Raw genomic sequence first — 27253 nt, 5'->3', positions numbered from 1 at the left:
TCAGCAAGCAGGTTTATTGAAGAACCAGTTATTGAAAGAACAGGGAGGCATCTAGGGAGACACCTGACATCAACATGTGTGCCCAACAACATTTGAACGCACATACACATCTACACACTTGTCATGTGCATACAAAGAAAAACAGCCTTGAGAAAGCAAGTGCGTACTGTTTTCATAATTCCTACACATTCTCTGAATATTCAGTTGCTGCCTCCTTACAACCTGTTGAAGTCATTCAAGAGAGAAAAAATGTTACTCAGTGCTGGCACTGTCTCCCAGGTGATGTCAGGAATGGAGTCAGGGTTTCCCAGGGTCTCGCCCTGGCGGCATTGGCTCCCTATATTGCCTGCTCCATGCTTGCTCCTGGATGGATGCACTGCCTGATGGGTTCCTTGTTCTTGCTGTCCTCTTGGGAGCTCGGAAAGGCCTCTGGGAAATACAAGACACATGGTTTATAAAGAAAGGGCTGTCTCCAGCAACAGCTCTGCCCCACACCATGCAGCTGGGGTAAGCAGGACTCAACTAAATGCAGCCCGAGGTTTTTAGCCCTGGCCCGTGAAAGGACTCCAACAACTGCTCCAGTCCAACCAGGAGCCCACAACCCTCCACAATCCCCACTCCAGTCCGGCAGTTGTGATGAAGAAGATCTTAGGATCTCCTTGTGATGAAGAAGCATGGTGATGCCGAGTGCCCTGACAGACTGAGCAGGACAAGGAGACTTACACGCAGACCCAGGGTTAAAGCCCCAGGCTCCAAGGAGGAAACACTGGCCCACCCAGCACCTTGTGGCACCAGGCAGACAGGCACTATTATGGTGAACATGTATGATATGGTATGGGAGAGAGACAGAACGGTTCTCGGCCTGTGGACAGAGTCATATCTGAAGAAGTGAATAAGGGGAGGAGCGGGCCGAGGTGGATGGCTTGATTGTCACCTAGGGCGATGGTGGTGTCTGGGGACTGGGCTGCTGCTGGGGCAAGCTTACCCCAGCTGCATGGTGTGGGGCAGAGCTGTTGCTGGAGACAGCCCTTTCTTTTTAAACCACGTGTCTTGTATTTCCCAGAGACCTTTCCGAGCTCCCAAGAGGACTGGGGTGCTGCTGGCCCCAAGGCAGCCCCGGTCTGTGCTGATGTCCATGGCTCCTGATACCACCAAAGGCCCAGAGGATAGGGTTGTACAGAGTAGGCCCCGCCCCTCACTGGCTGCAATATTAGGGAGAACTGGTCCTGCCTCTCATCTGCTGAAGCACTCAGGAGAGAGGATCCTACACCTCACCTGGGCAGCACAATAGAGCTGACCCTGTTTGCAGGGGCATGGCCCTGAGGGCGTGAGAATGGGAGAACAGGTCGCGGCCCTCTCGTTTGCTGTGTGATGGCATGGGTGAGGGAAAGATGCCCTCCTCCCCTCCCCCCTCGCCACCTGCAGCAGGTGGGGGATCTGACTCAACTCCTCACCAGCTGCAGCACTCGGGAGAACAGGCCCCGGACCTCGTCTGGGCAGCACAGTAGAGTTGACCCTGTAGACGGGCACAGGTAAGCCAGCCCTGAGGGTGAGAAAGGGTCATAGTTGGTACCGCCTCCGTTTGGTGGTGGGAGCGAGGGAAAGATGCCCTCCCATTTTGCCCCTACCGTCTCCAGCTGGCAAGGGAGCTGACCCTCCCCCTTACCAGCTGCATGGGTAGGGGAGAGATGCCCTACCCACCTACCCCTCTATGTCTGAGCTGACGGAAGAGCTCAGCCTGAGGTCCTAAGGTTGTGAGAGCTGTCTCTGCCCCTCACCAGCCACAGCACTAGGGAGAGTAGCCCCTGCACCTCGCCTAGGCCACACAGCAGAGCTGGCCCTGATGGTGCAGGTGTGGGAGAACCAACTCTGAGGGCAGGAAAGCAGGAGAACCGCCCCGCCCCTTGCTCATGGCTGTAAGGGGTGAGCTAGCTAGGGCAATGCTGGAGAGCTCACCCTGGTGGTGAGGACAGGGGAGAGCTGGCAGACTGACCAACCCTATAACTACCCAGGCCCAAAACCAGGGTTCTGAGTTGGCCCACCCCAACATCCACCCCATGTACGAAGGGGCTGATCCTGCAGACCCAAAGCTGCAGGATCTCCACGACACAGGGCAACAGCAGAATATCCAACAGGAGCCTCAGTGAGGGCCCAGCATCGATAGTGCAGCGGAAACCAGAGGCCTCGAACCAGACCAATGACTCTCTGCAATGAACACTTACTTGTGAGTAAAGATGTATGGACAAAAGGGTTTACAGCGTGACTCTCTGAGTCAGACTACAGCTTCCATGATGAAATTGTTCAATTTTTTCTTCTTTTTCTCTAAAATTTTATTTTATTTCGGGGGGGGGGGGGCGGGGGTGTTGCAAGGGCAGAGTGCAGATATGAAGGGATGAGGAAATGAATGGGATCGAGATGCCTTATGTAAAAGACACAAAGAATACATAAAAAGAAAGTTTAAAATAAATAAATGGCTGTGATTGTTTCACCTCCTTGATAGAAACAGATTTTACAATGGCAAAACTGAGCTCAGATCCCAGGAGGAGGCCCAAACCAGGCAAAAATGCTCTTTAAAAATGACTCAGTAAAGGCCCACACCGCCAAGCCTGCTCACCTGAGTTCAATCCTCAGAAGGCACAGGTGAAGGAGAGAAGCTGCTCACTCATGTCCTCTGACCTCCACACATGCATGAGTGTGCACACAATATAGATAAATACAATAAAAAATCCAATCCTTTTAGAAAATGAAAGTGCAGAACAATTAAAATGTTACTAGGGTTATTAAGAAACACCAAAGATTAGAGCTTCGTTTCACATCTAGGCAGACATGGGGCACAGACAAAACTTAGCTCAACAAAGCAGCATAAATTAAATTTTTTTAAGGATGAAGGAGTGTACCATATGACCCTGCAGCAACCTTTCTGACCTGTCAAGGGCAGGCACCGGGACTGGACCTACCATAAGCTTGCTGAAGTCAGGACCTTGGGATACGTGTCAAGAAAGACCCTCTAGAGAGTGATTCTCAACGTTCCAAAAGCTGCGACCCTTTAATACAGTTCCTCATGTTGTGCTGACCCCTAACCATAAAATTATTTCATTGTTACTTCATAGTTGTAATTTTGCTACTGTTCTGAATCATAATGTAAATACCTAATATGCAGGATGTTGATATGCGATTCCCCCAAGAGGCCATGACCCACATGTTGAGAACCAGACTCTAGGGTCTCTTTATGTGCAATATATGCATCTGTGAGGCTTCCCCACCCCCAACTCCAAAAAACCCACAGGGACATATTTCAACTGTGTTTACAAAACCAAGATCCTCCATCTTTATAGACCAGCCTCTCATGGCCTCGGGATTCTCCAAGATGCTTTTGAGGTCCCAGCTGTGTGGTCCTTACAGTCAGAGGCGAGCGTGGGCGAGGCCGTTTCTGAAGGATCTATTGCAAACCATGAAAGAGAAGCACAGGCAATTACAGCAAGGTCTGTGGGCTAGTCGGCGCTGGAATCCTCTTGAGACTCAAAGGCAAATCAGAAAACATTTTCCTGGTTTTGACTCTTGCAGACACTCAGGTTTGCTGGCGATTATGCATTAATTGCTTGCAAGAGAAGGCTGATGATCAAAGGTGGCCTGGGGGACAAGGCCTCTCCTGTCTACGGAGCAGTGCCCTCTAGTCTCCGGCTCCTTTGTATTGATGCAGGCAAGATTGGGACGTTCTTTTTGTTTATTCACCAGGCTAGGATGGCTTTGACAGTCCCCATTGAAAGACTCCAGGAACTGAGAGCCCCAAATACACACAGTTTCCTCTCCTGGCCATGACCAATGAAGCTTTTAGTTCCTCTGTCTCCCTCACCTCTCTGCCCGATGCTGTCCGCGTGATTTCCATTCATCAGGGCTTCCGTTCCCTCCAGCCACAGAACTGGGTAGTAGGTAGTGGGCCAATTCCTGAACTCAAAGGTCAGCCTAGAGCTCATTGTGATCTTATAGTTCTAGAGAAAGTACCTGAAACTCTAGAACATTCTTTCATTGCTGTTCTCATCACAGGGGGTCAGTATTTCTACAGTTACACATTTATACATATTATTGTCTCCTTTTTAAACATTAACAATTCAGCAAGGTTATGAGGGCATAGGTTGTCTGTGGGGCCTTGCAGCTGGTCTTCTGGGCTCAGAATCCAAGGTTTCCTCTTCTATGCATCAGGGGACTCCATATTTGTCAAATTTCCCACTGTTTTTTAAATCACAAATTGGACTTGATGGGTTTAAAAAAAGGCAGGGTGGTTAAGTGGTTAGGAAGGAGGAGGTTAGGAAAAACTGGAAGGAGCTTGAAGGAAGGATGATCAAAACACATTGTATAAAATTCTCAAAAATAAATGAAAATATTTTTTAAAAATGGTGTGTGTGTCTGTGTGTGTTGGTGTTGGCATGCCCAAGCCCAAGAACATAGTGTGTGTGTTCAGGTTGGAAGCCATGTGGGATCAGTTCTCTCTTGTCTGTGCCGGGTTCCAGGGCTCTAACTCAGGTTGTCGCACTTGGTGACCTGAACCATTTTGCTGGTCCACAGTTCCATTTTTGTTTCCCTCAGAAAGAAATGAACTGTATCCCGCGGCCTTTGCCTTTTGTATCATCTCCCGCGCCTTGTGCACTATCCTCTCGTGATCCTTTCATTCTCTGTGATGTTTTGTTCATTCAATCAAATCCTTTAGGTGGAGATGAAAAGTGAGTCTGTTTGCACTTCAGTGCCAATTCATCTCCCAGAGGCAGGGCAAGCCTGTGGGTTTGGTTGTAGTCTTCCAGGGGAGGAAGCAAGTGTGTTGGTCAGGTCGTGGTCACCTGGAGAAGGAACAAGCTGTGGGCTGGGATGTGTCCTCCAGAGACAAGAGCAAAGTATGGGTTGAGATGTTTGTACCTTGTGGGAGCCCGTTCTGGGGTTCCTCGTGGCTTTACCCAGCAGGTCCGAATAGAGGATGATCAGGACCACGGGCCTGAGTGCAGGTGTCTGAGATGGTCTGCACTTGGCTGTGCTGGGGGAGGAGGTCTTTTGCTCCACCCCCTTGGCGTCTCTATAAAAACCCTGGGCCAGAGACAGTCGGGGCCCGTTGGAATAGGTTCCAGGCCCTCTTGAGGCTATCCTTTATTTTCTATCTGTTTATCTCCACAAGATTCTCCACTAGAAATCCTTCTATCTAATATTTCCTGCTGCTCGCACTCAAGAAAACTCTGGGAAGCTGTGGGGGTGGTAGGTAAACGCCCCACAGAATGGCGCCGTGAACAGGGACTAAAGAAAAAAAGGGACTAAAGAAAAAAAGGGACTAAAGAAAAAAAGGGACTAAAGAAAAAAAGGGACTAAAGAAAAAAAGGGACTAAAGAAAAAAAGGGACTAAAGAAAAAAAGGGACTAAAGAAAAAAAGGGACTAAAGAAAAAAAGGGACTAAAGAAAAAAAGGGACTAAAGAAAAAAAGGGACTAAAGAAAGGGGAAAAAAGGGACTAAAGAAAAAAGGGACAAAAAAAGGGGGGACTAAAGACAAATGAACAGGGACTTAAGACAAAGTAATAGGGACTAAAGATAAAGGAAAATAGTTTTATTACAGAGTTTTTGGTGAAAGTGCTGAGTCAGCCCTGCCAGTGGAAAGGCATGCCGGTGTTATGGAATATATATATTTTTATATATATATATTTTTGGTGAGGCAGGGGTTTTATTCTCGAGAGAAAAGGAAAGCGGACTGGAAGGATGTCCGATGCTGCAGCGAAATTCTCTTCTGTCAAAATTTTCTATCTTCTATCCCTTTCTCAATTTCTATCTGTGATAAGTATAAGATATAGGGTAGTAATATAGTTTAGGAAAAACTTAGAAGTATAAGATTGTGTAGGAAAAAATAAGTAAGGCAACTAGACAGAAAAACTCTTCAATTTTCTCACTTTGGGGGCTTTGAAAGCAAACTGGGGAAAAAAATCTTTCTTTGGGCTTTACGGGTAGTAAAAAAGCTCTTCTTTGAGCTTATGGGGAAGAAAAAGTTTCCTATGGAAGCTTTTGACCTGGGGACAGCTGAAATGCTTAGTCCAAGCGGCAGGAGAAAGTAATTTCTCCCTGAGGCAAAAATGGGCGTGTAAGAAGTCAAAGTTTAAAGTTGGGAAGTTTTGGGGAAAGTTGGTCTTTCTCCTGGGGAAAAAAAACCTTTCTCTTAAACTATAAAGCTTTTTTTGGAAAACTTGGGGGGAAAAATCTCTCTAAAAAGCCTTAATCTTTCTCTCTTAAGAAACTTAAAAACTAAAGCCTCTAACCTCTCTCAAAAAGAGGAGAGTAGAATCACCTGAAGATATTAGTATGGGGACCACCTCTGATTAGCTCTAAGGGAAAACAACAAACTTAGACAGCAAAACCTAAGTTCTTTCAAGCTTTAACAATCCTCCCTGCAATGCAGGAGGCAGGGACAAGTTTCTAAAAACGTCTTCTAAGCTCTCTCTTCAAGCTAGTAAAAGACAGTGGGTCAGAGTACCCTGAGGGAAACGCTTGGGAGAGTGTGGGTGACGAGCTACAGAGAGCCCAAAAAGGGCAGGAAACTTTACCTGAGAAAAGCAAAATAGTCAAGCTTTTCAGTTACAGCGAAGCTGAGGAATCAAGGGTTTTGTTTGAGTGAGCCTCTCAGAATGAAAAGGTGCTCCTAATCGCCCTAATGCAAGGATCCCCTGAAGCAATGCAAACTGTTAGCATTGTATCCTCGCTTGTGACCAAAAAACCCAGAGGTGACTGGCCAGCGTCTCTGAGTTGGAGTGTATTTCGGGGATACTGGGGTTCCTGCAGTCGTAAACTTCCTGGGGCACAGAGCTGAGGCAGGAAGGTGCAGGACCCAGGGGAAGATTGCTAATGAACAAACAAAGCTAAAGCCGGTGGGAACCGCACAGTTGCACGCTTTCCTACAAGTCCCGGGTTGATAGGTCCACAACTACAAAAAGGAATCTGAGAAAAAGCTTTCCTATCAGAGAAAGGACCTTTCAGGGAAAACAGTAAAGCTGAACTGTGTCTGAAGCAGTTGTGCGCCGAGTCAGAATGCTGTCTGGGGAAAGAGCCCAGCCAGGGCAGAACAGAACTGTCCAGGAGTAAAGCTTGCTTTTCTGTCAGAGAAAGCACCTCTTTGAGAAAAGCTTTGTTTCAATTGACTTCCTGAGATGAGGGAGTGTAGCCCTGAGGGGTGATTGCCTTTGGCATAAGCTCTGTCCTTGAGCACCCAGACAAGCAAATGCAACCCACTGGGGGACTGGGCCAGGTGAAGGCCTGATGAGGCAAAGCACCTGTCCTAATGGGAGTTTAGAAATGGCGAAAACCTCCCTTGCTAAGCTTGATTTATGAACACAAACCTCAGACCCCGAAAAATAGAAACGGACAAAAAGCCCCTACCTTCAGTAGCAGGGAAAGCCGCCGCTCTAGTGTCGGAAACCGTTTCTGGGGTAAAGGGGATAAACTGAGACCAAACTGGGAACTGTCTGGGAGAAAGACTCTGAAGAAACAGAGAAGGGACATAATCCTCCCCAGAAAATGCATGACCTGAAAAAGCTGCTAGAATATGAGGCAGATTCAGGGGGAGAAAAAAAAGCCCCTACCTCCAAAGGCAGCTAGCAGAGATATAGAGCTGCAGACAGATACCTGAAGCTCCGCATCTGGGGGGTAAGGAATAAACAAAATGAGAATAAGATCAGTGGGAGAAAATCTCTCTGAAAGAGCTATGGAAAAGCTGTTGTAAATGATCTTGTTTTTCACTGACTGGCTAAGGCAAGCACAAGCCCCGAGGAAAGTTGCTATCAGAAATGCCAGCCTCAATGCCGGCTAACGAGGCAGGTGTGATTCTGATTTGGGGGCCAGTGTCTGATGAAGGAGAAACACCTGTTAAAGCCAGCTGAGGAGAATAGAAACCTCCCAATGTCCCATAGCTGAAAATGTAAAATGCTTGTTCAAATCTCCCATTGCAAAAGCAAAAAACTTTGTTCAAACCTCCCGGGCAAGAATTTGTAAGCAAGTCTGGTAAAAGAGAACCAGTTGACTCTCAAACCCGATAAGAACTATGGGAAATGATATATGGGACTGATATTATTATGGACTGATATAAGGGAAATGCATTCTGGGAAATGTAGTTTTTCCGCTAAAGATGGCGACATTGCCCTGAAACACTTTTGTCAGCTCTAAGCTTAAAATACAGCTTTTAAAAATAAGGAGGAAAATCGTCTAAGGGTTTAAGTGTCAGTTCCAATGAAAAATTGAAAGGATACGGAACTAGGTGCTTCGCGGTTTGGGGCTCCATTGGTAAAATGCCTTATTTACCCTAATAGCTGTGCAAAGTTTTTACGGTAGTTGGATGACAACAAGCTACCTTTAAGAGCAAACAAGCCACTTTAAAATCCTTAAAACAAGGGAAAGCAGTTTATAGACTGAATTTTGTCTTAGATATGAAGAAACTTATGTTGAAATTAAAAAAGTTCTTTGCCTTGAACGAACTGCCTGCAATGAGTAATTCCTTTGCAAATCTAATAAGGAGACAAGGAAACAGGCATTCAAAAAAGAAATGACTGCTTTATAGATGGGAAACAAACTTCAAAAAATCTAGCTGTCTTACAAAAGAGTTGCTTCACCTGAAAGTTCCTTATAAGAAATCAATGCTAAATATCACCGCTGCTAATAACATCAGGAGTTAAAGCTAACGAAGTGAAAATACTAAATCCTGAAACTCAAGTGAAATGGAAAGATCCCTGCTTGGGATTTGGAAGGGTCCGGATCCTGTTTTAATAGGGGGTTGAGGACATGTCTGTGTTTTTTTCACAAGAGGAGAATGAAGCTCAGTGGTTACCGGAGCATCTGGAAAGGAGCGTGGAACTAAGGTCAGATCCAATGATGTTCCTATAAAGGAACCAAAATGAAAGTGGCTCGATTAGTATTTCTGAGGTTTTGTCACTGGTTAATGCAAACAGTGAGGAAATAAGAGTTCTGAGCTGTGCGGCTTTTGGCTTTACTAGCTCCTTTAGAAAAATACCTTATATCACCTAATAGCTGTGCAGTATTGGTGAAGAGCTTTACAGAAGCTAAATGTGGTAATTTCACCCTCAGTGTGAAGTTTTTCGGTAGAACGAACCAAAAATACTGCTGTGATAGAGACGTTTGTCTGAATTGAGGCATTTAGGGGAACTATTATGAATTTGGGTGAAGGGACAGCCTCTAGTTAAAAACTATCTACCGCTGACAGTGCATCTCTGCCGGTCTGGAACGGCTGAGAGAACTGGCAACTTTAGAGTGTGGCTTCGTCCCGAGAATGTTACAATCCCCTAACAACAAGTATCACAACTCTATAATAACACTCACTAAATCCCAGTGCTTTATAACAAAGCTAACTATAAACTGTAAACTTTAGAAATGATGTACACACTTCCTGTCTAGTTAAGAGAATCTTTATAATAGAGATAGTGATAATAATTAAGAGTAAGAAGTAGAAAAATGAAAATAAGATATGTGAGTTTGTAGAAATTCTGTCTTGTTATATCTGTGTTAAGAAATCTTTAGGTGTTTGCTAAGTTAGATATATGCTAATGGTAGCCTATATAAGTTTGTAAAATAGATCTATAGAGTTCCTTTAAGAATATAAGCTTGTAAGAAGTATCTAAGGTAGTCTTAAGACATGTAGTAATAAACTTGTAAGATGCTAGTTGTAAATGTAAGTTTAAATAAGAAATAAGATGGAATGAATATAAGTACATAAGAATTAATAAGAAATATATTTGCTACAGTAGTTCTATAGTTTCCTTAAAGTATAAATAAGTAGATGTTAATATGTTGTATGTGAGTTTGTAAAAACGTGTAAATGTTGAATATGAGTCTAAATGCTTTGCAAGGCAAAAAAATGTTATATGTGAGTTTGTGAAAAAGTGTAAATGTTAAGTGTGAGTCTATTAATGTATATGGTGAAAACACCTGAGACACAGGAGATAGTGTCCTAGTAGACTGCAAAGTAGGCAGTCTAAATGATTTCAAAAGCTCCAGAAGCCGCTAAGAAGCTAAGAATGGCGGACGCCAGAACCAGCACAAGGCATCCGCAGCTGAGATCCGTGGAATATCAACGCAGCACAGAAAAACCTGAGCTAACAGCAAAAACGGTGCGGTTTAAAATCTTACTATAACTAAAAAGGTCTGTCTGTGAGAACAAAAGTTGCAGAGACGCTTGTTTGAACAAAAATTATTAACTGCAAAAAGTTTTGGTTAAAAAAGTCTCTTCATATTTGGAAGTAAAAGCCTGATACCAGAATTTATTTCTTATTTAAACTTTTTGAACTTAAAATGAGATAAAATTACAAAAACATTTTGGTTATGGATTTCTTCAAATTTGGAAGGCTAGTACCAATATTTGTCATTTGAATTTTGGTACTTAAATGAAATGAACAATAGAGATTTCATTGCAATGGGACAATTTTGAACTTACTTATAGTAATGACCTAGGAACGGTTTTCTGGAATTGGGTTAAAAATGAAACTGTTTAAATGAAGAAATGTATTTCTACTTAGAATCAAGATGCAATTTTGTGTATGCATATATGCTTTATTAATTGGAGATTTATGAATTGTTTTGTGGAACTGTTTATGTAAAAATGGAATTACTTATGGAACTGGTTTTGTGTTACAAATGGAACTGTTTAAACAGAAAAGTTTGGGTTTTCTAACTAGGCTTGAGATTTTGCTTAAAAAATATAAAGAAAAGGAGGAGCTATGAGATTGAATTATGTTCGCAGAAACCTATTGATATTAATGCACCCTGGCTTTGTGGAATTGAGGAAATGTTTAAGTTTGATGTGAATACATCGAAGTTTTTCCTATGTTCTGTTAACAAGAAAATTCAAATGACTGAGTTAAAGTTGTAAGACGGAGAAAATTGTTAACTATATATAGCACCATATATGCTAATTCTAATGGTTCTGTTAAGAGTTTGTTTTGAGTTGTAAGATTGAGAGAATTGTGACTATGTATAGCAATATTTGTTAACCTGTTAATGGTAATGATGAAGCTAAGGGATTCTTTAAGTTTGTAGTCGCCTTAAGAGTTTTGGTTTAGAAAGGGCTTGAGGCAGCTAAGACTGCTGTGGTCACCTTGGACCTAATTCAAAAGAGAAATGCCATTTATATCATCCTCTACTCCCATACTGGGAGGTTTAACAGCTATGGAGATTGCTGTAAGCCATTAATAGTTATTTTTTTATATATTAAGAAGGGGGGACCTGTGGGAGCCCGTTCTGGGGTTCCTCGTGGCTTTACCCAGCAGGTCCGAATAGAGGATGATCAGGACCACGGGCCTGAGTGCAGGTGTCTGAGATGGTCTGCACTTGGCTGTGCTCGGGGAGGAGGTCTTTTGCTCCACCCCCTTGGCGTCTCTATAAAAACCCTGGGCCAGAGACAGTCGGGGCCCGTTGGAATAGGTTCCAGGCCCTCTCGAGGCTATCCTTTATTTTCTATCTGTTTATCTCCACAAGATTCTCCACTAGAAATCCTTCTATCTAATATTTCCTGCTGCTTGCACTCAAGAAAACTCTGGGAAGCTGTGGGGGTGGTGGGTAAACGCCCCACAGTACCTCAGGCACAAACAAGCCTGAGTTGGAATATAGGATATCATTTTATTATGAGTCAATTCATGTTCAGCAAGTTTCTTCCTGATACAGAAGACTGCAACCTCTGTTTTCTCTCTTCTGCAATTCAGCAGGAATTAGCAGCACACCTTCCCATGAACCTGGCCTGGTGTGTGTGTGTGTGTGTGTGTGTGTGTGCACGTGCACGCATCTGTCTGTCTGTCTAAGGGTGCTAGGTGAGCACTGATCACTTGGAATATGACATAAATTAAAACAAAACCAATTATCAACCTTCACAGACACTAGTGGCAAAACCAGTCTTGGTCAGGTATTTCCCATTTCTTCTTTGGGACTGGCCTTGGCCTTCCCAGTCCACCTGCAGGGCTGGGCTTGGAGCAGTCATGTTAATTTTGTATGTCCATAGCCTGCCCTAATAACTAGTGGCAGGCCCGAGGGAAAACACCTGGGACAACCTGGACCCATCAGATTTCTCCTGCATGGATTTAGAAGTGGGATGCTGAGTGGAGTCTATGCCTGTGGCAACTGGACATCTTTTCTCAGATTTCTCATCACTAGAGTCAACACTGGCCTTTGTTTACCATGGTACTCCCCTGTCCCCACGTTTCCAATCTCTCTTTCTCCTACTCCCCTCTTTCCCCCAAACCCTGGTCGTCTATATGTCACATGTGCTTACTCGTGATGTCTACAGGCTCTCCCCTCTCTTTCCAGCTCCAGGAAGGCGGGTCTCTCCACGTCTCTCCACTTTGTTCACGGATGCAAACACCTAGACTATTGCCTGGTGCATTCTACACAGAAAAACGCGTAACTGAATAAATGAGTTCAAGCTATAGTGTGGTCAGAAAACATTTTGTCATCCAGAGAAGCAGGAAAGCCAGGACGTAGAGGGAGAAGGAATCAGAGTTCTACCTAGAGACCAACAAGCTAGCGAGAGCTCTCCAGGTTTGGCCCCATCTGGACTCCAGGCTGTTGTTTTGAACTGGACTTCATGAGTTCTCAGAGTAAGCGACCTCCAGGACCTTGTTCAATTAAGGGAGCAGAAAGCACCCAGATTTCCAAGAACTTACATCCTAGAGGACCTAGTGAAGGCCCAGGAACTAGAGAAAAGTGACCAGAGGGGAAGCAGGGGAGGAGGTTGTGTCCAGCCCGCTTTGCCTTTTACCTGGACTCATACAGAAAGCCACTGCAGAATTGAGAAGTTTTACATCTGAATCCATTACATTTAAAAGGATCCCTTGGCTGTCACAGAGCAATCTGAGGGATGTGGGAGGCAAGGGGAAGCCTGAATTTCAGCCAGGAGCTACTGCAGTGATTCAGGAGAGAGGGAGGCTCTGAACAGGTGTCATGGGTGTGGTAGTGCCAATGCTGCTGACATCTCAGACACATGAGGCCCCACTCTCCAAAACAGGAAGGTATGTCTTCTATGAGCCCTTCACTGTTGGACAGTGGGGCTGTTGATCCACCACATCCTGCCATCTGTCCCTTGTCACCAGCCCTCTGCTTGTGTGGGATGTCATCAGCCCTCTGCTTAGATGGTGTATTACCAGCCCTCTGCTTATGTGAAGTGTCACCAGCCCTCTGCTTATGTGAGGTATCACCAGTCCTATGCTTATATGGCATATTACCAGTCCTCTGCTTGTGTGGGGTATCACCAGCCTTTGGTTTCTGCAGGGTGTCTGCAGGCTTCTGCAGAGCTAGTTAGTCATAAGCCTGAGCTATTGGCCAAACATTTATAATTAGTACTAAGTCTCTAAATGGTTATTTGGAAAGAGGCTGATGGAACACAGCTGATTAAGATCCAGACAAAGAAACCTCCACTTCCCCCAGCCCTCAGCTTCTGCAGGGTGAGGCTGAGCAGCTCTACTCTCCAAATCCTGAGCAAGGCTTCAAACCCTTTTCCACCTTGAGTCTACCTGGGCTGTGGGCTGAAGGGAAGACTCAGTGTTTGTAGGGATGGGGCTGGGGATGTACGTGTGACTGGAATGGGAGGGGGATTTGTAGTTTGCTGAATTGCTTTGTAACTCTGTATAAAAGTTGCTGATAATTAAGGGGCACTCAGCTGAGTATTGGATAACCTAGGAAGTGCGGCTGGTGGCAGGCAAGGCTTCCACAGCTAGAAACATGACACCTGGATGTGCACCAGGTCATTTCCTGCTGGTAGAGCCCCTTGGTGAGACTCGGGGCAGGAAAGTCTGCCCCTCAGACCTTTCAGTCTTTCCCAGAACACATTCTCTTACATATGCATTCTTTACCATGTATGGGCCAGTATATAGATTTGTTTTCAAAGTCTCTTAGCCTCTGTCTATGACTTTGATAGTGGTGAGAAGAAAGAACAATGTGAGGTAGAGTATATGACTGCTGGATGTGAGAGCTGCTGGATTCCCAGAGAGAGAAGGAACCCAGGAAAATGTGAGCAGCCGGGGCAAGCAAGCTGAAAACAAGAGTTACAGAGACAGCAAGAAGTTGATCAAATAGATCGTAGCCTTTGGAGGGCCTTGGACAATGAAAATCCCACCGCTTTGCGGATAAAGAAATGTGCTGAGAGATGTGAAGGAGAGAAAGTCACTGCCTAGCAGCTTAGTTGGACCACGAGTGTGCCAGCAATCACCTACAAGCAACGAGTCCTGCTAAGAATGAAAGAGTTAGGCAGACACGCATTCCTGTGTCATAATAGGAAGTACTGTATGTTCCCAAAAGAAAAAGTCAGGTTGTTAGGGCTCCTTTTACCCCTTCTGAACCAAGGTGTAATTACCTCCATCCCTCTGTGCGTGGGGAAAATTAGGTTGTGGTCACACCTGGGCTCTGTGCCTCTGTCACGAAGAGGGCTTCATTTCGAAAGTTTCATTCTTGTTAATGCAGGGCTGGGAAGGCCCAAGGGGTTGACTGACCTCAAATACAGTCCTCTGAAATACCTTGAAGGGTTAATCTGGGGACAGTCCTTACACACCAGCTTTCTTGAATCTTATAGAATACAAGCCCACTGAGTCAATAGTTCTTGAATAACCCTTTTTTGTTTGTTTGTTTGTTTTTTGAGACAAGTTCTTTCTATGTAGCCCTGGCTGTCCTGAAACTTTCTATGTAAACCAGGCTGGCCCTGAATTTACAGAGATCCACCTGCCTCTGCTTCCCGGTTGCTAGGATTAAAGGTGCCACTATGACATTTTTTTTTTTAATTTAATGTGGTCATTTTCTTAATTTGCGATAATCTCAAGGAACTCTTAACTGAACTAGGAACAGAGTTGATTTAAAGTTAAGGTTGAAATCAAAAGAGTTTCTAAATACATATTTTTTGATGAAATAAAGCAGGCATCAATGTCTTATAAGTGACTCCTGACCCCTAGCCCACAGAGTTCAGATTAAGCTGAGATTCAGTACAGACATCAGATCTCAATCATCTGGAGTGATGCTCTGACACACTGAAAAGCACCAGGTCCTCGAACAATAATTAAAACGCTTCATCGTTCCTATCAAAAGCAGCTATCAAGCTGTTACTGAGAGATTTAATTCCTAGAGACGGATGGGGAAGTGGGATTATTATAAACACCAAAGCTTTCTCCCTGTGTTTGGAAACGTTTCATTGGGAGCTTTCACACGGTCCCTACACTGTGAGATGTCCTGGCTTCTCAGATAGTGGGAAACATAAAATCTACATCTTTTTTTTTTTGTCTAAAGAAAGGAGTTACAAATCCTCTTGGAAAAATATGGTTGTGGAATAATAAAGGAAACTATGCTTCAGCAGATATAAAAGGATAGTTGACCCCCACATCTGTGGGTTCTCCATATGCAGATCCACCCAGCTGCAGACTGGAAATATCTGGAAATTTAAAGAGATGTGGATGTGCTGAACACAGGACAAGCTTTTTTTCTTTTTAGCATTTCCTAAACAATACAGGACAGGGAGTCTTTGTGCCACATTTACGTTGTTTAAGGCATTGTCTGCAATCTAGAGCTGATTTAAATCAGACAGGAGATTTGCATAGGTTCTCTGTAAACTGTGCTATTTTAAGAAAAGGACTTAGCAGTCACATCTTGATATCTGGGAGAAGGGACTCCCAGGATGAATTCTCAGCTGAGTACGGAGGGATGGCTGTTCTGTGAAGGGCAGAATGCTCGGCAGACAATCAGATGAGAAAATGGTAAATCTGTATGCTTCATGTGCACAGATAATGCCTCAACCCCTCCATGTGCAGAAGAACTGCCGCCTTTGCATTATGCCCTTCCCCTCCCCTCTTCCCCTGATTTCCCCTGTGACCCATAACGTCCACGGGAAAGGAGGGGAGCAGTGAACGCGCATCTCAGTGAAGCCTGGCGCACCTCAGAGGCGTCCCTCCCCACTGTGGTCCCCATTGTCACCTTTGCCTAAAAATGCTGGGTTCCCTTTGAATATTGTTTAAAAATAATTTGCTCTTGAAAGGATACTGGCCTTTTTAGGAAGCAGCTTCTGGCACGGACCAAGCTGTTTTGTGATCTAAGCTCTTTGAGAGGGCAGCCTATCTCAGAGAGCCCGCAGTAAAAGCGGTGGTTGCTAAGGGAACAATTGAATTGCTGACACAGAGACATGTGATGTGACTGAAAACTCTTTTCTTCTCCTGCCACGTGGAAAAGAAAGCAGATGAGTCAGAGGGAATGGTGGACGGTCCTTTCTGACCGCTAAGAAAGCTGATGGTAAAATCGGCCCAGAGAGGAACAGCCGGGTGGGGGTTGGGGGTGGGGTTCAAAGGGAATTAGAGGCTGGAGCAATGGCTGGGCCATTAAGAGCACTTTCGCTCTTGCAGAGCACAGAGGTACCATTCCAGAACCCTGATGATGGTGACATATAGCCGTCCATAGCTTCAGTTCCAGGGGACTGGATGCCCTTTTCTGCCCTCCGTGGGCCCTGGGCAGGCACGTGGAACACATACATACATGTAGGCAAAACATTCATACACACACAAAAAATAAAAATAATTACATTTTTAAAAACAAATTCAGAGCCTCCAAGCAGCTGGGAAACTGAGGGTAAGTTGTGTGTGACAGTCAGCTGTGAGGTGGCTGGCCGGAGGTCCAACAGAGTCAAACACAGAACACCATCCTAAATACTCTGAAATAGTTCCTAATTTATTGCATCACTCACTCATAGACCATAGGCATTTGGGAGAGAGCCTATTGGTTTTTAAGCACCGTGTGTGTGTGTGTGTGTGTGTGTGTGTGTGTGTGTGTGTGTGTGGTATAATTTATATACCTTAAAATTCATTACAACTATATGCTCTAGTGTGTTGGGGGTAGCTTTACGAAGTCCCTTAATTGTTCTTCTAATGTAATTTGAGAATATGTCCACCTCATCAGAAAGCCCCCTTTTGCCCATTCAGCTACTCCATCCTTCCGGCCTGGACAAAGACTAGTCAGCTTTGGAACTTGCTCATTAACCTTTCATAGACACTTCTGAAAGACGTGATAGAGCCTGCAGGCTTTTGTGTCTGGATTACTTATCTTGTTTTGTGTTTGAGATCTAGCCATATTGTACCATGTCTCAGCTCATTCCTTTTAGACTGAATAATATTCCGTTGTACCAGTATACGACACCACACGTTCACCAGAGGAGGACATTTTTGTCGATGTTGTTGTTTTCTGGTTTTGGAGAATTGTCTCCATGAGGCACTCATGTACAAATCTGTATAGGGAACTTTTTGTTCCTTTGGGACGTGTGCCTAAAATTAGAACTTCTGAAACACTGGTAGGTATGTTTAACTTTTTAGGAAGCCACTCAAGGCCAGCAGAGGACTCAGCAGGTCAGGTAACTGGGTTGCATGTCCAGAACCCACATGGGGGAAGCAGAGAGTCTAATCATGGACATTGTTCTCTGGCCTCCACACATGTCCTGTGTACATGTTTGTAAATACACACATGCATGTGTGCACGCTTACATGCACACACAAGAAATAAATAAATGAAATAAAAAGTAAGAGGTCCCCAGTTTCTCCCCATCCTCCAGGTAGATCTGGGCTGACACCACCTCCTAGGTATTGTGAATAGAATAGTAAAGAACATGATGCGGAACTATCTCTATAGTAAGCTATGGAGTCCTTCTGGGTATATGTCCAGGAGTTGTACAGCTGAATCATGTGATAGATCTACTTGTAGCTTTTTTGAAACCTCCGCATGACTTCCATAATGGCTGCACTGATTTCAACTCCCACCAACAGTGGTTAATAATCTCCCTCGACACTATACCTTGCCATTTAACATTTTTTAAGATTTATTTATTGTTTTGCATGTATGAGTGTTTTGCCTGCATGTGTGCCCACATGCATACAGGACCCACAGAAACCAGAAGAGGGCATCAGATCCCTTGGAAACAGAGTTACAGATGCCTGAGCGCTGCCATGGGGGTGCTAGAAATCCAACTTGGATCCTCTGCAAGAGCGACAGATGCTCTTGACCGCTAAGCCAACTCTCCAGCCCGTCACTTGTTTTCTTGACAGCCATTCTGTCCTGGGTAAGACGGAAGCTCCAAGTAGTTTTAATGTGCATTTCCCTAGGAGCCAATGATGTTGAACACTTTTAAATGTTTTATGGGTAGTTTGTCTTTCTTCTCTTGAAGACAGTTTTATAACCTGTTCTTTTGTTTTGTTTTGTTTTGTTTTGTTTTTAAATTGGGTTGTTCATTTTCTTGAAGGTTAGTTTCTTGAGTTCTTTGCATACTCCAAACACTGGTCCTCTGTCAGATGAATAGTTAGCAGAGAGTTTTCGCCCATTCTGGAGGCAATCTCTCGCCCAATTGGCCGTTTCCTGTGCTGGATGAAAACCTTTGGGTTTCATGACACCCAGTTCGCCTTCTTTGCTGAGCAATCGGAGCCCTTGTCAGAAAGTCCTGTGTCTCCACATGTCCTCCCTGCCTTTCCTCCAGCTGTTTCCTTGTGTTTGGAGTTGAGTTGTATGCAGGGTGAGAGGGAAGTATTATTCTTTCGCTTGCAGACATCCAATTTTCCCAGCACCGTTTGTTGAAGACACTGTCTTTTCTTCAATGTGTAGTTTTGGCTTCTTTGTCCAACATCACAGGTGGCTGCAGCTGCAGGTCTTGTCTCTAGACCCTCTGGATTATTCCATTGATCTACACTGTGCTGTTTTGTTTTTCTATTTCTTTTCTTTTTTTTTTCAGGGGTGAGGGGAGTGGGTTGGTTTGTTTTTTTCCAGACTGGGTTTCTCTGTGTAACAGCTCTAACTGTCCTTGAACCCACTTTGTAGACCAGGCTGGCCTCGAACTCACAGAGATCCTCTTGCCTCTGCCTCCTGAGTTCTGGAATTAAAGGCATGCACCACCACCTGGCCTTCTGTGTTGTTTCTTATTCTTAGAGTTCTGTAGTCTATCTTCAAGTCAGATGCTGACACCTCCAGGAATAATCTTTTTGTTGAGAATAGCTTTAACTTTCTTGGGTATGCTTCATGTTTTATGCTTAAACATGATTTAAATACTGATTTTTCTATTCCTATGAAGAATGAATTTTGATTGGGATTTCATTGAATCTGCAGATTGGTGTGGGGAGGACGTTCATTTTCACAGTATTAATTCTTACAATTTATGAGCCTAAGGAGTCTTTCTGCTAGTGTCTTTCTCAATTTCTTTCTTCAGTGTTGGAAAGCTTTCGTTGTGAAGGTTCTTTCACATTCCTGGTTAGGTTTAATCTAAGATATGCTTTAGGCTGTTGTGAATAAGATTTTCACACACACACACACACACACACACACACACACACACACACACACACTTGTATGCACATAGGAAAACTGCTGGGTTTTTGTGTTGATTTTGTATCCTGCCATGTTCCTAAAAGTTCTTACCAGTTTAAAGAGTTCTAAAAAAGTCTGTGTAAGTCCTAGGCACTTTCTTTAGGATCTCCTGGGTATAGAATCGTGTCATCTGGAAACAGAGACACTTTCATTTCTTCCTTTCCTAGTTCATTCCCTCTTCTTTGCCCCTCTTGTCTTACTGCTCTAGCTAAGACTTCCAGAAAGTTCATCTCTTTTTCTTGTCCACAATTTTAGGGGAAACGCTATGAGTTTCTCCCCATTTAACATAATGTTGGCTATTGGTTTGTCACATGGAGCCTTTATTATGTTGAGATATATTCATTTTGTTGCACATTTCTTCAGGATTTTTAATGTGACGGGATGTTGGATTTTGCTAAAGCTCCTTGTCTGTGTCAATGAGGATGACCATGCACTTTTTGTCCTTGAGTCCATCTGTGTCATTTAGAACATTTATTGATTGCTGCATATTGAACCATCTCTGCCTCTCTGAATAAAGCCCATCTTGTCATGGTGAGCGATACTTTGATGTGCTCTTGCATTTGGTTTGCAATATTTTGTTGAAAACCTTTACATCTGTGTTCATCAGGTAACTGGTCTGTAATTGTTTCTTTTTTTTTCTTGTGTCTTTATCTGCTTTTGGTATTAGGGTAATACTAAGTTCCTAAAAAGTTTATCATTGTTCCCTCATTTTCTACTTTATGGAATAGTTTGAGAAGCATGGATGCTCTGCTTTGAAGGTCTGGGAAAATTCGTAGTGAATCCATCCAGGTCTGAACTTTTTTTAGTGAGGAGATTTAAAAAAATATTCAGTCAATTTTTTTTGTCATGCCTTTGAAAAAGATTTATCTTTTAGTATTTTAATTTTTTTGGGGGGGGGGATGCTTGCACACATGGGTGCAGGTGCCTGAGTAACCCAGAAAAAGGTGTCACATCCCTTGAAGTTGGAGTTACAGGAGGTTGTGAGCCACCCAATGTGCATGCTGGGAACTGAACTCTGGTCATCTAGGCAGCAGCAAGTGCTTTGAACGCAGCAGTTCTCTACTGTGAGACGTGACCCCGTTGGCAGTCCAGTGACTCTTTCTCAGGAGTAGCCTAAGACCATCAGAAAAGACAGATGGTGACATTATAACTCATAACAGTAGCAAAATTACAGTTATCAAGTAGCAACAACAATAATTGTATGGCTGGGGGTCACCACAACTCGAGAAACTGTGTTAAAGGGTCACAGCATTAGGAAGGTTGAGAACCACTGTCTTAACCACTGAAGTATCTCTCCCTTACATAGTTATGAGATTAAAACTAACTCTTCAATTTGACTGCTTGCTATAAGTCTGTTTAAATTGTTTATCTCAATGTGGCTTAATTGTAGTAAGTCATATGCATCTAGAAATTTACCTGTTTATTCTAGACTTTACAGTGTAATGGAATATAACTTTTTAAGGTAAAAATTAATGATTTGCTGAATTTCATTAGCATTTGTTGCAGCATCTCCCTTCCATCTCTAGTTTTATTAGTTTGGGTCTTCTCTCTCTTCTGTTTAGTTTAGCTAGTTTGTTGATGGTGTTTACCAAAGAACTCTTTGTTTCATTGACTCTTGATAAATTTTTTGTTTCCATTTCATTAATTTTGCACTGATTTTAATACTTTCTTTCCATATTCTGATTTGGGGTTTACCTTGTTCTTATTTTTCCAGGGATCTTAGGTGTGTTGCTTATGTTCAATGTCTCTGATTTCTTAGCATAGGCACTTAGAGCTAAGACTCTCCCTATTAGGACTGTTTTCATTGTATCCCATAGGTTTGGGTATGCTGTGTTTTCATTTTCTCTAAAGTCTAAGATTTTTGTTGTTGCTGCTGTTTCTTTCTTGGTTTCTTCAGGGACTCATTCACCAGGTCACAATGTGTATATGTTCTAGAGTTTCTCTTGCTGTTGATTTACACTTTTCTTTCCATTGTGATCCGACAGAAGACAAAGAATTATTTCAATGTTCTTGCATTCATTGATACTTTCATTGTGTCCTAATGTACGATAAGTTTTAGAGACAATCCTGTGTGCTGCTCAGGAAGAAGGTGTACTCTGCTGTGTTTGGATAAAATGTTCTAGAGATGCCTGGTAAGTCCACTTGTTCTATATCATTTAACCTACTTCTTTTCTTATTTTTACTTTTCATTGTTTTCTCAAAGAAATAAAAAACCAAAACACATTATATGCACATATAATCAAGTGTTTTGATTAAGTTTATCCCAATTCCCTTTCCCCAGGGCTCCCCCTATGTCTTCTATCGCTATTTCCTACCAACTTTATTCTTTTTTATTTTTGAGTGCCCACTTAACCATGCCTGTATGTTCATGGGTACAGGACCATCTACTAGATTGCGGGCAGCCTCTCAGGGGCTGCACTTGGAGAAAATTGACTCTCCCTTTCTCAAAGGCCATCAATTGTCAAACGCTTCTTAGCTGAGGGCAGGACTTCATGACCACTCTCCATGCTGGGCTATTATCTGACTGGATCTTATATAGGTTTTGAATCTGCTGTCACTACTGCCGTGACCTCAGTTGCTCCATCGTGTCCAGAAAATACTGTTTTAGTGTAGTCACTCACTGCCTCTGGCCTTTACAAATTTCCTGCCCCCTCTTCCATGATCCCTGAGCCTTGGGAAGATGTAGTGAGATACAGATGTCCCATTCAGGGCCGAAAGCCCTGCAGCCTCTTACTCCCTGCATGTTGACCAGCTGGAGGTATCTGTATTAATCGACAGCAAAAAGAAGCTTCTGTGGTATTGAGAGATGCACTAATCTGAGCATAATGATGAGTCATTAGGAGTCAGTTTAGTCCATGTCTATTTAGCAGAATAGTAATAGTAGGTCCTCCCATAGGGCCTATGACCATGGGTTCTTGGTGATTGAGGTAACCCAGTCCCAGAAAGAGGTGCATAATATGTTCCCTCTCATATGTGCATGCTAGCTTTGACTCTAGATATTGATGTTAAAATTGGAGTACCCATAGAGGTCAGTACTAGGCATGGGTCTTGGCTTGTGGAGTGGTCCTTAAACCTAATTAAATCAGAAAGTGCTTGGTTACTCCCATAGTATTCAAACCACCATTTCATCAGTGAGTGTGTTTTGACAAGCCAATTGCTATGGTAGCTCACAGAGTGCACAGCTATGTGAGACCGATGATTACTTTACTCTCCTAGTAGCATGCATAACACTTTCAGCACTATTGGGATAAAGTTCCCAAATTGGTGTCAAAACATGATTTCTCCATGTTTTATGACTCAAGTATGTAGTGTCTTCAGTAATAGTGTCCAAACAGTAACCAAAAGTAATGGTAAATGTTTAGGTGTCTATGGGGGCCCATTGACCAGCAACTCCAAAAACAAAACAAAACCAACCAATCCCTGGCACAGATTTTTTTTTTTTGATAGCATATGATGTCTAGGGGAGACATTGTCTCCCATTATAGGGGACATTGTTTATAGTTATAGTAATATCATGTATTATTACATTATAAGTCACTTCATTTGAGCTCTTTTGATATATGGATATGGAGCCTCTACAGCAGTAGGTTTCCATGCAGATTTTTCAAAGGTCTTACATATTAGTTATCCCTCTTCTACTCTGCCTTCTTATCCCCACCCCACTTAATCCCTCTTGCTCCATTATTCCTCTTCCCGTGTTCATACCACCTGCGTTCTATCTCTCCTCCCTTGAAAGGCCCCTTCATAGCCACTTACAAGTTTTATGACCTCTCTGGGTACTCCAATTTAAGCACAAATATCTATAGTCAAAGCTAGCACCCACATATGTCATGTTTCTCTTTCTGGGTCTAGATTACTTCACTCAACTTTTTTAAAAAAGATTTATTTACTTTTATTTTATGTGTATTTTGTTTTGCCTGCATGGATATCTGTGTACCACATGTCTGCCCAGTGCCCGTCGAGGCCAGAAGAGGGCATTGGATCCCCTGGAATTGGAGTTAAAGATGGTTGCAAGGCACCAAATGGGTGCTGGGAGCCAAACCACAGTTCCCTGGAAAAGCAGCCAGTGCACTTAACAATTGAGCCATATTTCTAGTCCCTCATTTAGGATTATTGTTTCCAGCTCTACTCATTTACATGCAAATATCATTTTTCTTCATAGCTGAATAATACTCCATTGTGTAAATGTACCACATTTTCATTACAATAGGCTTTTCCCATTTCCTGTCTATTGTGAATAAAGCAGCCAAGATCAGTAAGTATGGATCAGTAAGTACATCTGTAGGATGGTAGAGAGTCCTTTGGGTATATGCTTGAGTGGTGTAGATGGATCATGTGGAAGATCTATTAGCTTTTTGAGGAACCTCCACACTAATTTCCACAGTAGCTGCACCAGTTTGCATCAGTTCCACCAGCAGTAAATAGCTGTTTCCCTTTTCCCACATCCAAACCACCGTCTGTCGCTGTGGTTTTAGTCTTGGCCATTCTGCCTGATGTGAGATGAAATCTCAAAGTGGTTTCTGTTGTCGACGTTTTATGCATATGGGTATTTTGCCTGCCTGTGTGTTTGTGCACCATTTCTTGCCTGGTGCCCAGGTAGGCCAGAGGAGGGCATCAGATTCCCTGGAACTGGAGTTACTTATGGCTGTGAGCCACCGTATTGGTGCTGAGAAGTGAACCCAAGTCCTTTGGAAGAGTAGCCAGCACTCCTAAACACTGAACCATCTCTTCAGCTCCTCAGATGGTTTCCTGTGGTGAACATTTTAAAAACCTATTAGCCAATGTTATTTCTTTTGAGAACTCTACTTATACAATTCAATTTTTAATTGTGTTGTTTGTTTTCTTGATGTTAAGTTTTTTAGTTCTTTGTGTATTCTAGACACTACCCGTCTGTTTTTCCTATCTGTAGGTCGACTTTCCACTCAAGTGATGTTGTCCTTTGCTTTTGAGTTTGGGGTTCCACTTATTAATTCTTGGTGTGCACTACTGGAGTTCTGTTCAGAAAATCCTTTCTGGTTCCCCTAAGTTCAAGCCCATTGCCTGATTTCTCCTCTATCAGAATCAGTGTCAGGTCTTATGTTGAGGTCCTCTTTGGAGTTGAGAGTCATGAGGGGTAAGAGATATGGATCTAATTCCATTCTGCTACACGTAGCTAAACAGTTTAACCAGCAACATTTGTTGATGTCTGTGTTTATTTGTTGTCAGAAGAACCTGCCAGTTGCTGAGAGTGGTGTATGGAAGACATCCACCACTGTTGTGCTAGAGCTAATCTGTGACTTTACATCTGACGAGATTTTTGTTTTATGAAATTGGTTGTGCCTGTGCTCAGGCCACAAAGCCTCACAATTAGAATGCTCTCTGTGTAGACTGCTCTCTCAGTTGGCATGAGTGACCTTGTGTCAGGTATTAGAGCAGTGACATCTGCTTGTCTCCTGGGCTCGTCGACTGGAAATGTCATTTTCCATCTCTTCACCCTATGGCAGGATCTGTCTTTCATGGTGAGGCACATGCCTTGGAGACAGCAAAAAGAAAGGATCTTGTTTTCTGGCACAGTTTCCTAGCCTGTGTCTTTATAGGGGAATTGAGATTATTAATATTTAAAGTCACTATCAGAGGGTGTTTGATTTGTTTTCTTAGTTTGTTGTCTCCATGTCACCTCTTGGATGTGTTTATATTTCTCTTTAATCTCAAATATTCCTCCTGGTATCCTTTGCAGAGATGGCTTGATGATCATAAATTCCTTTAGCATGCTTCTGTCAGGGGAAGATTTTCTTTCTCCTTTGATTACGATAGATAGTTTTTATCAGATGTGAGTTTGCAGCTGTGATCTTTCCAAATCTGTAATAGATCTTTCCTAGTTTTTCTGACTTTATTTCCACTGAAAGATCAGCAGTTATTCTGATGTGTCTGCCTTTCTGTGTTACTTGGCTTTTCTCTGTTGGAGCTCTCAATGTCCTTTCTTTGTTCTGTATATTTAGTGTTGTATCTATGTGATAATGAGGGGTTTCCTTTTCTAGTCTTAATTGATACTCTGTGGACCTCAAGTACAAATGGGCATCTTTCCCCCTTAGTTTTGGAAAATTTTCTTCTATGATTTTACTGAAAACACTTCCCATTTCTTTGGCATAAACTTCTCTCTTTTCTATGTCTGCAGTTTATAAATTTTTCCTTTCCATAATGTCTCCCCAAATTTGCATATCCCATTGATGCACTTTTCAAAATTTATCATTGATTTTGGTGGAGTGACCCAGTTCCTCTACCTTGTCTTTAAGCCCAAAAGTTCAGTCCTCTCTATAATCCATAATGCCATTGAGAGTTCAGTCCTCTCTATGATCCATTATACCATTAAAAGTTCAATCCTCTCTATGATCCATTATACCATTGAAAGTTCAGTCCTCTCTATGATCCATTATACCATTGAAAGTTTAGTCCTCTCTATGATCCATTATAGCATTGAAAGTTCAGTCCTCTCTATGATCCACTATACCATTGAGAGTTCAGTCTTCTTTATGATCCATTATACCTCTGAGAGTTCAGTCCTCTCTATGATCCATTACACCATTCAGGCTTTCTGTTGACCTTTTATTTGACCTTTTGTTATGTTTCATTTCCATCATCATTTCAGTTTGCTTTCCCTTCAGTATTTCTCTTTACTGACTTCTACTTTCAAATCCTGAATTGACTTACTTGTCTTCCAGTTGTTTCTATTCTCTTAGAATATAGTCATTTCCTCTTTGAGTTGTTTCAATGTTTTTATAATCATTTTTTCAGTTGTGTATTTAGAATTTCATCTGTGTCTTTTTCATTTTTTGTAGATTGCTAATTTTTGGAGTAGACAATTTTTTATCTTTAGTTACAGTTTATCCATTTAGTATATATATGTATGTGCAAATGTGTATTGCATGATCACCTGCTGTGGGGTAGTCTTTCTGTACTCTGTGAATATGTGTTGCTACCATTGGTTAGTAAATAAGCTGCTATGGCCTATGGCAAGGCAGAATACAGCAAGGGGGGAATCCAAGGAGACACAAGGAGAAAAGGACAGAGTCAGAGAAGATGCTGAGTGCTGCTGGGGGAGTAAGGTGTAATGAGATACAAGTAACACCACAAAGCCATGTGGAAAAACATAGATTGATAGAACTGGGTTAATTTAAGATTAAAGAACTAGCTAACGGGAAGCTTGAGCCATAGACCAAACAGTTTATAATTAATATGAAGCCTCTGACTGGTTATTCAGGTACTGGCAGGCAGGAAGGAGCTCTCTGGCTACAAAAAGAAGAAAATCCAGACTGTGAAGGTTACTCTAAGCCTAGGGAGGAGGTTTCACCTTGAAAAGACTTAAAATTTAAGGAACACAGTTTCTGCTCCACCAGGAAATAGAAAGAAAACTGGTAGAAAAAGGTTCAAAGGAACTTAAAGTGGAGATTGATGGCAACTGGGAATCTTACTAAGAAACTACTTTTCTAAGCCGGGCGGTGGTGGCGCACGCCTTTAATCCCAGCACTCGGGAGGCAGAGCCAGGCGGATCTCTGTGAGTTCGAGGCCAGCCTGGGCTACCAAGTGAGCTCCAGGAAAGGCGCAAAGCTACGCAGAGAAACCCTGTCTCGAAAAACCAAAAAAAAAAAAAAAAAAAAAAAAAGAAACTACTTTTCTTACCACATGAAGTCAGGCAATCTTCCTGTGTATATTTCAGATTAAACACATTATGACACACCACACCACACACACACACACACACACACACACACACCAAGCCCCGCCCCCGTCCCCTTCCCCCCGCCCCCCAGACAGCCTACCCTGGTGGGCACTTCCATGTGAATGGTCTGTGGGTGGCATCTCTGCAGCCTTCCTTCCATCACGACAGCTCCCCATCACTCC

The 27253-nt window shown here is 43.1% G+C and overlaps 1 long non-coding RNA gene across 1 annotated transcript; it reads right to left on the bottom strand.

The window, feature by feature from the left end:
• On the bottom strand, window positions 1-27253 carry LOC121827191 (uncharacterized). Its single transcript, XR_013049037.1, has 4 exons — window positions 27172-27253; window positions 2615-3439; window positions 1455-1543; window positions 1-429 (listed from the first exon to the last, which is right to left on the bottom strand). It is a non-coding gene; the product is annotated as an uncharacterized LOC121827191 (long non-coding RNA).

The sequence above is a fragment of the Peromyscus maniculatus genome, chromosome 2 (assembly GCF_049852395.1).
Source record: "Peromyscus maniculatus bairdii isolate BWxNUB_F1_BW_parent chromosome 2, HU_Pman_BW_mat_3.1, whole genome shotgun sequence".
NCBI lineage: Eukaryota > Metazoa > Chordata > Mammalia > Rodentia > Cricetidae > Peromyscus > Peromyscus maniculatus.
Note: the sequence above shows the minus strand (reverse complement) of the source record. Positions and strands in the feature narration are given on the sequence as shown.